This window comes from Rana temporaria, chromosome 7 (genome assembly GCF_905171775.1).
Source record: "Rana temporaria chromosome 7, aRanTem1.1, whole genome shotgun sequence".
NCBI classification, from domain to species: Eukaryota; Metazoa; Chordata; class Amphibia; order Anura; family Ranidae; genus Rana; species Rana temporaria.
In genome coordinates, this window is record NC_053495.1 from 192,476,030 (window position 1) to 192,488,681 (window position 12,652).

Consider the following 12,652-nt stretch of genomic DNA (forward strand, 5'->3'; position numbering starts at 1 on the left):
CGGATATTATCATTTTATGGAAGGATTATTTATTGAGCATTTGATTATTTATTGAGCTATTTTTTTGAATTTTGTTATTTATTGAATATAGGTCCATTGCCTCTGCTAAGTGTAGCATACCTCCCAACTGTCCCTGATTTCGAAGGACTGTCCCTGATTTGGAGCAATGTCCCTCTGTCCCTCATTCTCCTCATGTGTCCCTCATTTTGAACTGATCTATACAGTTGTATATAAAATGCACTTTTTATCTATCAACAAGTGTTTCCCAGTGCTAAACCTTTCATCTGATTTCTAAATTGCTGCATTTGTAAATGCCAAAAGCCAATATAAAGAAATAGTAGTGGTAAAAAAAGCACTTGTGGGTTTAACCAATCTTATTTTTTTGTACAATTCTCCTTTAAGGGGGCGTGGCAAGGGGTGTGTCCTATGCCTACATACTTTTGCTGATAGGTGTCCCTCATTCCCATCTCAGAAAGTTGGGAGGTATGGTGTAGCTGTCACTGAGCACTATTGCACTTTATTTTCATTTACAGCGCAGCACTATTTTTACGTTTATACTCTCAAACCAAGTTTTTATTGTATTTCATACATTACTGGAAGAATTCATGGTCTTACAACCTTTAACGAGTCTGGTAAGTTCAAGATCAGGTAGGGGCCAAGGCAATCAATAAAAGCTTCTGAAGGTTTTGCTCCGGTGGGAGGAAGATGAGCTTGCTTCAGAGTGGCCTGGGTGGAGGCCATCACCGACAGGTGGATACTGGATATCATTACATAGTTACACAAGTAGGTTGGAAAAAGTCCATCTAGTTTAACCAATAGAAAAATAAACCTCTATAAACACAATACTATACCACCACAGTTGATCCAGAGGGAGGCAAAAAAAACACTATAAAGCATAATTCAATTTGCTATATATATTATAGCCTGGGGGTGCTATGGGTGGTAAGAGGGGGTTCTGCACTGAGGGGGGTGCTATGGGTGGTGAGAGGAGGTTCTGCACTGAGGGGGGTCTATGCTTATGGAGAGGGGGCCTGCATTGAGGGGGGTATTTTCTTATGTACAGGGGGCCTGCATTGAGGGGGGTCTATGCTTATGGAGAGGGGGCCTGCATTGAGGGGGGTCTATGCTTATGGAGAGGGGGGGTTTGCACTGAGGGGGATCTCTGCTTATGGAGAGGGGGGTCTGCCCTGAGGGGGATCTATGTTTATGGAGGGGGGCTGCACTGAGGGGGGTCTACTATGCTTATGGAGAGGGGGCCTGCATTGAGGGGGGTCTATGCTTATGGAGAGGGGGGTTTGCACTGAGGGGGATCTCTGCTTATGGAGAGGGGGTCTGCTCTGAGGGGGATCTATGTTTATGGAGGGGGGTTGCACTGAGGGGGGTCTACTATGCTTATGGAGAGGGGCCTGCATTGAGGGGGGTCTATGCTTATGGAGAGGGGGGTTTGCACTGAGGGGGATCTATGCTTATGGAGAGGGGGTCTGCCCTGAGGGGGATCTATGTTTATGGAGGGGGGCTGCACTGAGGGGGATCTACTATGCTTATAGAGAGGGGGGCCTGCACTGAGGGGGGTCTGCACTAAGGGGGATCAATGCTTATGGAGAGGGGCTGCACTGAGGGGGGTCTATGCTTATGGAAGGGGTCTGTTCTGGGGGGGGGGGTCTATGCTGATGGGGGGGGGTATGTACTTAATGGGAGGGGGTTATATTGAGGAAAGGGAGTCTGTACTTAGTGGGGTGGGTCTATAATGAGGGAGGGTGGTCTGTACTGAAGGGGGACTATAGTTGTTCAGGGGGGGGGGGGGAACACCAATTTTTTCCGCACCGGGTGACACCAACTGACGGGCACTGTATTTTTAAAAATCCTAACTCGGTTTGCAAGTGTTGTCTCGCAAAACGAACAGCACTCGTTTGCAGTAATGCGTTTGGCCTGAGGTGGGGGGGTGCCAGAGCTGAACGGAGCAATACGGAAAACCTGGGAAAACCTCTGAAATACTCCTTTCCCGAGCCTTTCTGAGGTTTTCCAAGTTCAGCCGAGCTGTTCTCTGACCTTTCCGGGTGTTTCAGAGGCTCTCCGGTGCCCCCCCACCTCTGACCACATGCGGTATCGCATGCCATTGAAGTCAACGCGGAACTAATTATTTTTGTTTCCACTGACTTCTATGGGGAAACTCGCTTCGATATGCGAGTACTTTGGATTACCCCCCCAATACTTACCTGAACCCCCTCCATAACTCCCAACTTTTTAAAATGGGAATGAGGGACACCTATTGGCAAAATAATGTAGTCATAGGACACACCACCTGCCACGCCCCTTAAAGGAGAATTATACAAAAAAAAATGATTGGATAAACCCACAAGTCCTTTTTTTTAACCACTACTTTTCCTTTATATTGGCTTTGGAAAGTTACAAATGAAGCAATTTAGAAATTGGATGAAAGGTTTAGCTCTGGGAAAGACTTTTTAAAAGATAAAAAGTGAATTTTATATACAACTATATAGATCAGACCAAAATGAGGGACAAATGAGGAGGAAAGAGGGACAGAGGGACATTGCTCCAAATCAGGGACAGTACCTGGAAATCAGGGACAGTTGGGATCTATGCCCATCTCTGTCCACGAGTGACTCAGCCGTCCGGGACTCTCCCTCCTGATTGGCTGAGACACAGCAGCGGCGCCATTGGCTCCCACTGCTGTCAATCAAATCCAATCAGGAGAGTGAGGGGGTGGGGACGAACCGGGGGTCATTGTCTGTATGGACTCACCAGTGTGACGCAGCTCAGGTGCCCCCATAGCAAGCTGCTTGCTGTGGGGGCACTTAATAGGAGGGAGGGGCCAGGAGAGCCGAAGAAGGACCCAAGAAGAGGAGGATCGGGGCTGCTCTGTACAATTCCACTGCACAGAGCGGGTAAGTATGACATGTTTGTTATTTTTATGGAAAAAAAAAGAGACTTTCCAATCACTTTAATTTTTTTCATTTCTACATTCTGCATTCCCACTTTAAGACCTCTAGATTTTCAGTTGATCCGCAGCACAGAAATAGATTCCACGGTGAATGTGTTTTGGATCACAGACCTGAGCGTTTCCTGCGTCCCCTTCATGTTAATGAGCCGGTTTATTGCAGAAGTCTGGAGTTTATAGGAACCGCAGGAGGTAGCAATGCTTCATTAGGATTTGAAAGCTGTAAAATTTGAAAGGATAGTTCCATTCTTTCTGATCTCGAATTATGCAACCGAGAAAGGCGTCGGCATGTAACTTATACAAACCCAAAAGTAACTCCGAATGTTTTCATTTTCATACTTTGCAAAGACCATCTGGGATGATTCCGTAGGAGGGATATCAATATCAGGATGAGTACAAATGAATAATTAAGAAGAGAAAGCCTGACCATACGGGGAATGAGAACTAATCAATCATAGATGCGATTGTTTCAAATGATCCTTCACTCAGAAAAGAGATACAACATAGAAAAGATCGATTTGGTGGGCTGATGAATTGTTCCTCCCTCCGATCGTTTACATACAAATGATCATTTACTGCAATCTCTTTCCGAAAGATAGGGGGCTAGATTCAGGTAGGGGCGCGCATAGTTACGGCGGCGCAACGTATTGTATTTACGCTATGCCGACGCAACTTACAGGAGCTAGTGCAGTATTCACAAAGCACTTGCTCCGTAAGTTGCGGCGATGTAGCGTAAATGGGGCAGGCGTAAGCGCGCGTAATTCAAATGTGGAAGGGGGGGGCGTGTTTTTATGTATGATGACCTGACGTGATTGACGTTTTGTACGGACAGCGTATGCGCCGTCCGTGTACATATGCCAGTGTGCATTGCTCCCAAGTACGGTGCAACGACGTATTGGTTTCGATGTGAGCGTAAATTACGTCCAGCCCTATTCGCGAACGACTTACGCAAACAATGTAAAAAATTCAAATTTCGAAGCGGGAACGACGTCCATACTTAACATTGGCTGCGCCTCCTAATAGCAGGAACAACCTTACGCCGAAAAAGCCTAACGCAAACGACATAAATAAATTGCGCCAGCCGTACGTAGGTTTGTAAATCGGCGTATCTACATATTCTACGCCGAAAACAGCGGAAGCACCCCTAGCGGCCAATGTAATATTGCACACAATTATACGCTGCCGCATTCAAGTTACGTCGGCGGAGGAAGCCTATTTTTGGAGCGTATCTGCCTTTGAGAATCGTCGTAACGATACGCCGGCGCAGATTTGAAATTACGGCGGCGTATCTGGAGATACGCCGCCATAAATGCTACATGAATCTAGCCCAGGATCTGCAATACTCAGAGGTGGATTGATTGCACTATGGCCTGCAGGTTGTTTTCAATTCATGCCCCCCATGGCCAGTTTAATGGGATCATACATAATGGTCGATGTACACAGACATGCCAGGATTTGTGGCGCATTCCTACAGGGTTGGAAATGTGGTATCTGAATTTCATGTTGAGTTTGAAAGGAGTTAAAGCATTTCAACGTCTTCCATTTACCGTATTTATCGGCGTATACCGCACGCCGGCGTATAACGCACACCCCAAGCTTAGAAGGGAAGTTTAAGGAAAAAAACTTACATTTTGGATGTCTTGCCCGGCGTCGATCAGAGGCATTGTCCAGTGTCCGTCTGCGGCCTTGCGCGGGGTCCGTCCAGCCTTGTCGGTGTCCGTCTGCTGTCTTGCCCGGCGGCGCGTCCATCGGCGGCCTTGTCCGGCGTCCGTCTGCCGGGGGTTGCAGCGTTGTGTGTTTGAGTTTGGCGCCTCGGTCGAGCTGTGTAGAGCCGGATTTCCGGTGTGTTCGGCTCCTCTCGGCTTCTCTCGGCACCTCTCACGTGACTGCGGGCGGAGCCGAGCGTGGCCGAGCCTAGCCGAGTGCCCAGTACACTCGGCTCGGCCTTTGACGGCGGCGCTCTGAGACAGCGAGGATCGGCGTATAACGCGCACCCACGATTTCCCCCTCGACTTTAACGGGGAAAAAAGTGCGCGTTATGCGCCCATAAATACGGTAAGTCTATGTTAACGCGTCGCAACAGCGCCAGCATGCGTTTGTGGTGCGGTAGTAATGCCCAAAAAAACACGTGAACAATGCTGCAAACGCGCATAGGGGATTTTTTCAAAGCGTTTTTAACACTCATTAAACGCACCTATTAACGCGCATTAACAGGCTGCACTGATGGGCACCGATAAGCGGCATTGATGAGCAATAATAGGTGGAACTAATAGGCGGCACTGATAAGCGGCATTGTTGTGCCCTGGCAGTGAAAGGCAGTACTCATGGGCACTAATAGAAAGCACTGATGACCACTGATAGGCAGCACTAATGAGCACCAATTGGCGGCATTAATGATCAGTGCACTGATAGGGGGAATTGATGAGCACTGATAGGCAGCACTGATAGGCACTAATTGGCGGCAATGATGAGCACTGCACTGATAGGTGGCATTTATGAGCATGAATAGGTGGCACTTATATCCACTGATAGGTGGCATTTATGAGCAATGATAGGCAGCACTGATAGGTGGCTCGGATGGCCACTGATAGGCAGCATTGATGAGCACTGATAGGCAGCACTAATGGGCGGCACTCATAGGCATACCTCCCAACATTTAAAAAGTCCACTGCGGGACAGTTGTTGAGCGGGGGGGGGGGGGAGATGCATCCTGCGATCTGACCGAGAACAGAGACCATTCAATTCACTAAGTCATAGATACCCCCATAACCCTGTTTTGTTGGTACGTTCCGCAGCCCACTTACCGTAAATGGTTTCGCCCATAATTTTCCTCAACGCAGCCGACATTCATCGGAACACACACCCAGCTCCCCGCTTACCCATATCCCACCCGCTGGCTTCTTAGCAGCCACTCTCCAATCCCACCCACTGCCCTGACCGACAGCGGCCTCCGCCAATCCAGAGTCCGGTCAAAGAACAGGCCGGGCGGAATGTGGGCGGTCCTATAGGATCCCATTGTTTCAAAGGCTGTGCTTTCGTTTGTGATGGACAGGCATGGCGCCCTATCAGAGCACGGATTCCTTATCAGCGGGCGAAGGAGTGCTTGAGGGAGAGGACACTGACCAATCACATTCCTCGAGGGGTGTGAGGACGGGGTGCACTTCGGGCGATAGTGAAAGGAAATGCTGTTGGAATTAGTCAGGAATAGTTGTGTGCTGAGGCGGTTCTCAGTGTCATGTAGGACGGCTCTCCTCCCTCAGCAGTCCTCCACGCACCGCTCCGGTTCCTCAGTGCGGGAAAATTAACCCTTTCGCGGGACTGCGGGAATATGCAGTCAGTGCGGGAAAAGCTCTGATCGCTGTATAGGTGTCAATGGTCCCAAAAAAGTGTCAAAGGTGTCTGATCTCTTCGCCGCAATGTTGCATTCCCACTAAAAATCACTGATCGTCGCCATTACTAGTAAAAAAAATAATAAAAATAAATCTAAAGCTCTATTTGTGGGGAAAAAAAGGACATACTTTGGCCCGGATTCACAAAGCACTTACGCCAACGTATCTCGAGATACGCCCCGTAAGTGCAAATATGCGCCGTCGTATCTGTGCGCCGTGCCCACAAACTAAGATACGGCAGAAAATAGGCTTCATCCGACCGACGTAACTTGCCTACGCCGGCGGAGAGTGGGTGCATATTTACGCTGGACGTATTTGGCGCTCCCATTCATTTTCTATTCGTATATGCAAATGAGGGAGATACGCCGATTCACGAACGTACTTGCGCCTGGCGCATAATATACGCCGGGGATATGCAATTAGCGGACCTCCAGATGTTGCAGAACTACAAATCCCATGAGGCATAGCAAGACTCTGACAGCCACAAGCATAACACTCAGAGGCAGAAGCATGATGGGACTTGTAGTTTTGCAACAGCTGGAGGTCCGCTAATTGCATATCCCTGATATACGCGGTTTGCGTAAGTCGTACGTCCGGCGTAAAGTTATTCCCCATATATGAGGTGCAATCCATGCAAAGGTATGGACCAGGGAACTCAAGCCGTCGTATTTTACGTTGGAAGTGAATATGGCTGGGCGTATTTTACGTTCACGCCCTAGGCAGTGATCCGTCGTATCTTAGGCATTCGTTCCGATGTGATTATGAGCATGCGCACTGGGATGCGTCCACGGGACGGCGCATGCGCCGTTCGTTATTAGTATCTATCTGGCGCTTGGCCCATCATTTGCATGGGGTCACGCCACATTAGCATGGATCACGCCCACTTCCACTTACGACGACTTACGTCTAAGAAACCCAGCGCAGATTTGGCAGCACTGGCTTTGTGAATCCAGTGCTTGCCTCTCTGCGCTGCGCCGGCGTAGCGTAAAATAGATACGCTATGGCGACATAAATATGCGCTGATGTATGTGAATCCGGGCCATTTTGTTTTGGTACAGCGTCGCAAGACATTAAAAGGGCAAATCCTTCTGGGGCTGAAGTGGTTAAAGAACACAACATACATGGATATGAAAAATAATTATAGACAGTGACATACATACACCAACACAGGTTGAACTGGATGGACTATTGTCTTTATTCAATCTTACCAACTATATAACTATGAAACTATGTCTTGGGGTGTTTTTATTATGTATTGTTTAATCAGTAAATTATTTCCCACTGTGCACCTCCCTAGCTAGTTATAAATGAATGGATTGCACGGCGTTTTCTCTTTTTGCTGTGTACAGTAAACACATGACAGGTCTTCAGCTATGTTGTCTAAATCTCTCAAGTTTTACTGCATCACAGCGAGAAATCGCATAACCTCCAGCAAAGCTTGCTCTTATCCGAAATGCGTGTTCTAAGTGAATTATATAATAACAAGACCCAAACAGTCTTAATACTAACAGGTCTGAAAAAGCGTTCTTTTTCTTGCAAAACAAATCATCTGCCAGTGCAGTAAAACAGATCTCAAAATTTGTTGTGCTCCACCGACAGGACTGTACACACAAGCGGAATTTCCGTCGGAAAATTCTGACGGAATTCTGCTCAAGCTGTTTTGCATACACGGTCGCACCAAATTCCAACCGTCAAAAACGCAGTGACGTACAACACGTCCGACGGCAGTATAAAACAGCCCTTCGGGCTGCTGTTCCTGATCTCTGGGTAGTTCTGGAACAGATTGGGCTCCCAATTATATGCACTCCTCAAGCTACCAATTTTCTTTTCCACAGAGTTGATGTCTGCCCTTGAGGCCAAAGGCTTTGCAAATTCCAGCAGTTTCTCCAGGGTCGCCTTCCTCTTTCTTTTTTTATGACCCAGAATAAACTTATATATTTTTTTTCAAAAAAAAATACTTGCCTATGTGTTTTTCTTCAAATATGACAGTTTGGTTGTGAGTAGGCAGGTACATTTAAAAAATACAATGTCAAATTAACAAGGGACACCAACCAACCTCCTTGAGGTTAAAAAATGGAAGATAATAATGTTCTTGTGGTAAATTGACACACAAAATATATATATATATATATATATATATATATATATATATATATATATATATATATATATATATATATATATATATATATATATATATATATATATATATGGAGATTACTAGATTTTTTTTTTAAATAATAAAAAAATAAGGATATCTGGATTTAAAAAAAATAATAAAAACATTTTTTTCTAAAAACGAATTCTAAACATTATTATGGAGATCTGGCTTTAAAAACAAAAAAAGGTTATTCATGAGATCACGAGAAATAATAAAGAAATACATTTGTCAGAACTCTGTGTGAATATCAGCAGCAAAACAACTTAATTATGTAGTGTTATGTTGTAATATATGTTGTAATATGTTGGCCGATTTATATGGGATGTTACAACATTTTGGTCTGTACTGTATGTGGATACAGTATCTATCTCTCTCTTTATATATCTAATTTGATTTATATTTATCCAATATCTATCTATCTATGCAGTATCTAATTATATATATCCAATTTCATATATATATATAAGATACATAGAACCATGGCTCAGCCCCACCCTACTCTCTCCTCATTGGCTCACTGGTTGTGATTGACAGCTCCTGCTGCTGTCTCAGCCAATGAGGTAGAGGGAGTTCAGAAACAGCAGAGGTACTTATGCACATTGTTGGATCAAAATGGGGCTCAGGTAAGTATTGGGGGGGGGGGGGGGCAGCACACAGAAGGTTTTTACCTTCATGCATTGGATGCATGAACGTAAAAAAAAATCCTTCAGCCTTTACAACCACTTTAACAGTATCAAAAACTGAAAACGATTAAACTCAGGCCCAGATTCACGTAGAATGGCGTATCTTTGTGCGTATCTTTGTGCGGGCGTAACGTATCCTTTACGTTACGCCTCCGCAACTTTTACAGGCAAGGGCCGTATTCTCAAACGAAAGTTGCGGCGGCGTAGCGTAAATAGGCCGACGTAAGCCCGCCTAATTCGAATGTGGTAGATGTGGGCGCGTGTTATGTAAATTTTATGTGACCCCGCGTAAATGACGCTTTTTACGAACGGCGCACGCGCCGTCCGTGAAAGTATCCCAGTGCGCATGCTCCAAATTAACCCGCAAGAAGTCAATGCTTTCGACGTGAACGTAAATGACTTACGCAAACGACGTAAAAAAAATTCAAAATTAGACGCAGGAACGACGTCCATGCTTAAAATTGGTACGCCTCATGTACGCCTCATATAGCAGGGGTAACTTTACGCCGGGAAAAGCCTAACGTAAACGGCGTATCTGTACTGCGTCGGCCGGGCGTACGTTTGTGAATTTGCGTATCTAGCTGATTTACATATTTCTAGGCGTAAATCAGTGTACACGCCCCTAGCGGCCAGTGTAAATATGCAGTTAAGATCCGACGGCGTAAGAGACTTACGCCGGTCGGATCTAATACAAATCTATGCGTAACTGATTCTAAGAATCAGGCGCATAGATACGACGGCTCAGACTCAGAGATACGACGGCGTATCTGGAGATACGCCGTCGTATCTCCTTTGAGAATCTGGGCCTCAGTATTTGGAGAGGTCTCTTTTACGTTTTCGCCATAGATTACATCCCAATTCAGCATGCGGCTTCGAGATACTATGCAAATGTGTCCAGAACTTTGTTTTAATCACACGAAGCACATTTAGTAGGACCTTTGCTGGCCAGCAAATCTGGGCACTGGAGTATTTTATGTGCTCGGTGAATTGCCCCTGTGTTGTGCCCCTCCCTCGCTAGTTATAAACTGATTGAGCGGCCTCCTGTTTTTCACTCTCAGCCCCTCTTACTTTCCGTCTACAAAGTGTATCTACCTAATTAATTTTAAACTGAGCCTTGTTAACTCAGCTCTGTGTTATCAGTGGTTTGTCCATGGAGACTAATTAAATGTGTGATTACTTCTAGTTGCAAAGATAATGATAACATTTTGGACAATGGCTCCTCATTAGTTGTTTCCTTTGGTTGTGTGTGCATTACTAAATTTTGCGCAGTAGTTTACCAACTTTCTCAAATATTTCTGGAAGTGGTAATTACACAATACTGTTCTTATGTGTTTTTTTGATGCACAGTGTTGACCATAATAATAATTATAGTGGAACCTCGGATTGCGAGTAAACGCGGTTAACGAGCGTTTTTGCAATACAAGCACTGTATTTCCTAAAATCCTAACTCGGTTTGCGAATGTTTTCTCGCAGAACAAGCAGGATACAGGCCACCGTGTTTGGCCTGAATCGGGGGTGCGCCGGAGCCGAACGGCGCAGATCAACACCTGTTTCGAAAACGTCCGGACAGGCCCGAGGACAGATCGGCTGACTTCGGCAAACCTTCGACTCGAGAACGGAGTCTTTCCGAGGTTTGCCGAGGTCAGCCGAACTGTTCTCTGGCCTTTCCAGCCATTTCCAAGGCTCTCCAGCGCCTCCCCACCTCTGGCCGCATGCGGTATTGCATGCCATTGAAGTCAATTATTTTCGTTTCCATTGACTTTGGTGGGGAAACTCGCTTTGATATGTGAGTAGTTTGGATTACAAGCATTCTCCTGGAACGGATTATGCTCATAATCCGAGGTTCCACTGTAATATATATGAACTTGATTGCAAACAATGCAAACTGAGTCTATAGGGTAAAGTGGTCTCTCTTAACCACTTGCCGACCGGCTCACGCCGATATACGTTGGCAGAATGGGACTTCTGTGTCAGTCCACGACAGCAGGATAGCAGGCGCACGCCACGGGAGCGTCCTCACGGGACCCGCAGACTCGATGTCTGCCAGTGGCATGCGATTTTGGCGAGGAGAGGCAGAACGGGGAGATGCCTAAGTAAACAACGCATTGCCCTGTTCTGCCTAGCAACATGACAGGAATCTACTGCTCCCTGTCATCGGGAACAGTGATCTCTGTCATGTCACTGGTAGCCTATCCCCCCTACAGTTAGAACACGGTGAGGGAATACAGTTAACCCCCTTGATTGCCCCCTAGTGTTTAACCCCTTCTCTGCCCGTGTCATTTACAGAGTAATCAGTGGCTATTTTTAGCTCTGATCGCTGTATATATATCAATGGTCCCAAAATAGTGTCAAAAGTGTCCGATCTGTTCACCGCAATGTCACAGTCCAAAAATCACAGATCACCACCATTACTGATAAAAGAAAAAAATAGTTATAATAAAAATGGCATAAATCTATTCCCTGTTTTGTAGACGCTATGGGGCAGATCCACGTAGCACGGCGCATTCTTCTGTCCGGCGTAGCGTATCTCTGATACACTACGCCGCTGTAACTTACAGCGTATCTTCGGTATCCTGAAGAATTTGCGCCGTAAGTTACGGCGGCATAGCGTAAATCTCCTGGCGTAAGGGCGCGCAATTCAAATGTATGTGATGGGGGCGTGTTTTATGTTAATACGTCTTGACCCGACGTAAATGACGTTTTTTTTTAACGGTGCATGCGCCGTCCGTGGGGGTATCCCAGTGTGCATGCTCGAAATTAACCCGCAACAAGCCAATGCTTACGACGTGAACGTCATTCTACGCAAAGCCCTATTCGCGAACGACTAAAATTTACAAAATTCGACGCGGGAACGACGGCCATACTTAACATTGGCTATGCCTCATATAGCAGGGGTAACTATACGCCGAAAAAAGCCTTACGGAAACGACGTAAAAAAATGCGCCGGCCGGACGTACGTTCGTGGATCGCCGTATCTAGCTAATTTGCATTCTCAACGCGGAAATCGACGCAAACGCCACCTACCGGCCAGCGTAAATATGCACCTTAGATCTAAGACGTACGCCAGTCGGATCTAACACAGCTTCAGGCGTATCTTGTTTTGTGGATACAAAACAAAGATACGCCGGAGCAAAACAGAAGTTACGCGGCGTATCAATAGATATGCCAGCGTAACTCCTTTGTGGATCTGGCCCTATAACTTTTGCACAAACCAATCAATATATGCTTATTGTGACTTTTTTTTTTTATCAAAAATATGTAGAATAATACGTATCGGCCTAAACTGATAATGAAATTCGTTTTTTTATTTATTTTTGGGGGATATTTATTAAAGGCAAAAAGTAAAAAATATAGCTTTTTTTTCCAAAATTGACTGTCTTTTTTTGTTTATAGTGTAAAAAAAAACAAAAAACGCTGAGGTGATCAAATACCACCAAAAGAAAGCTCTATTTGTGGGAAA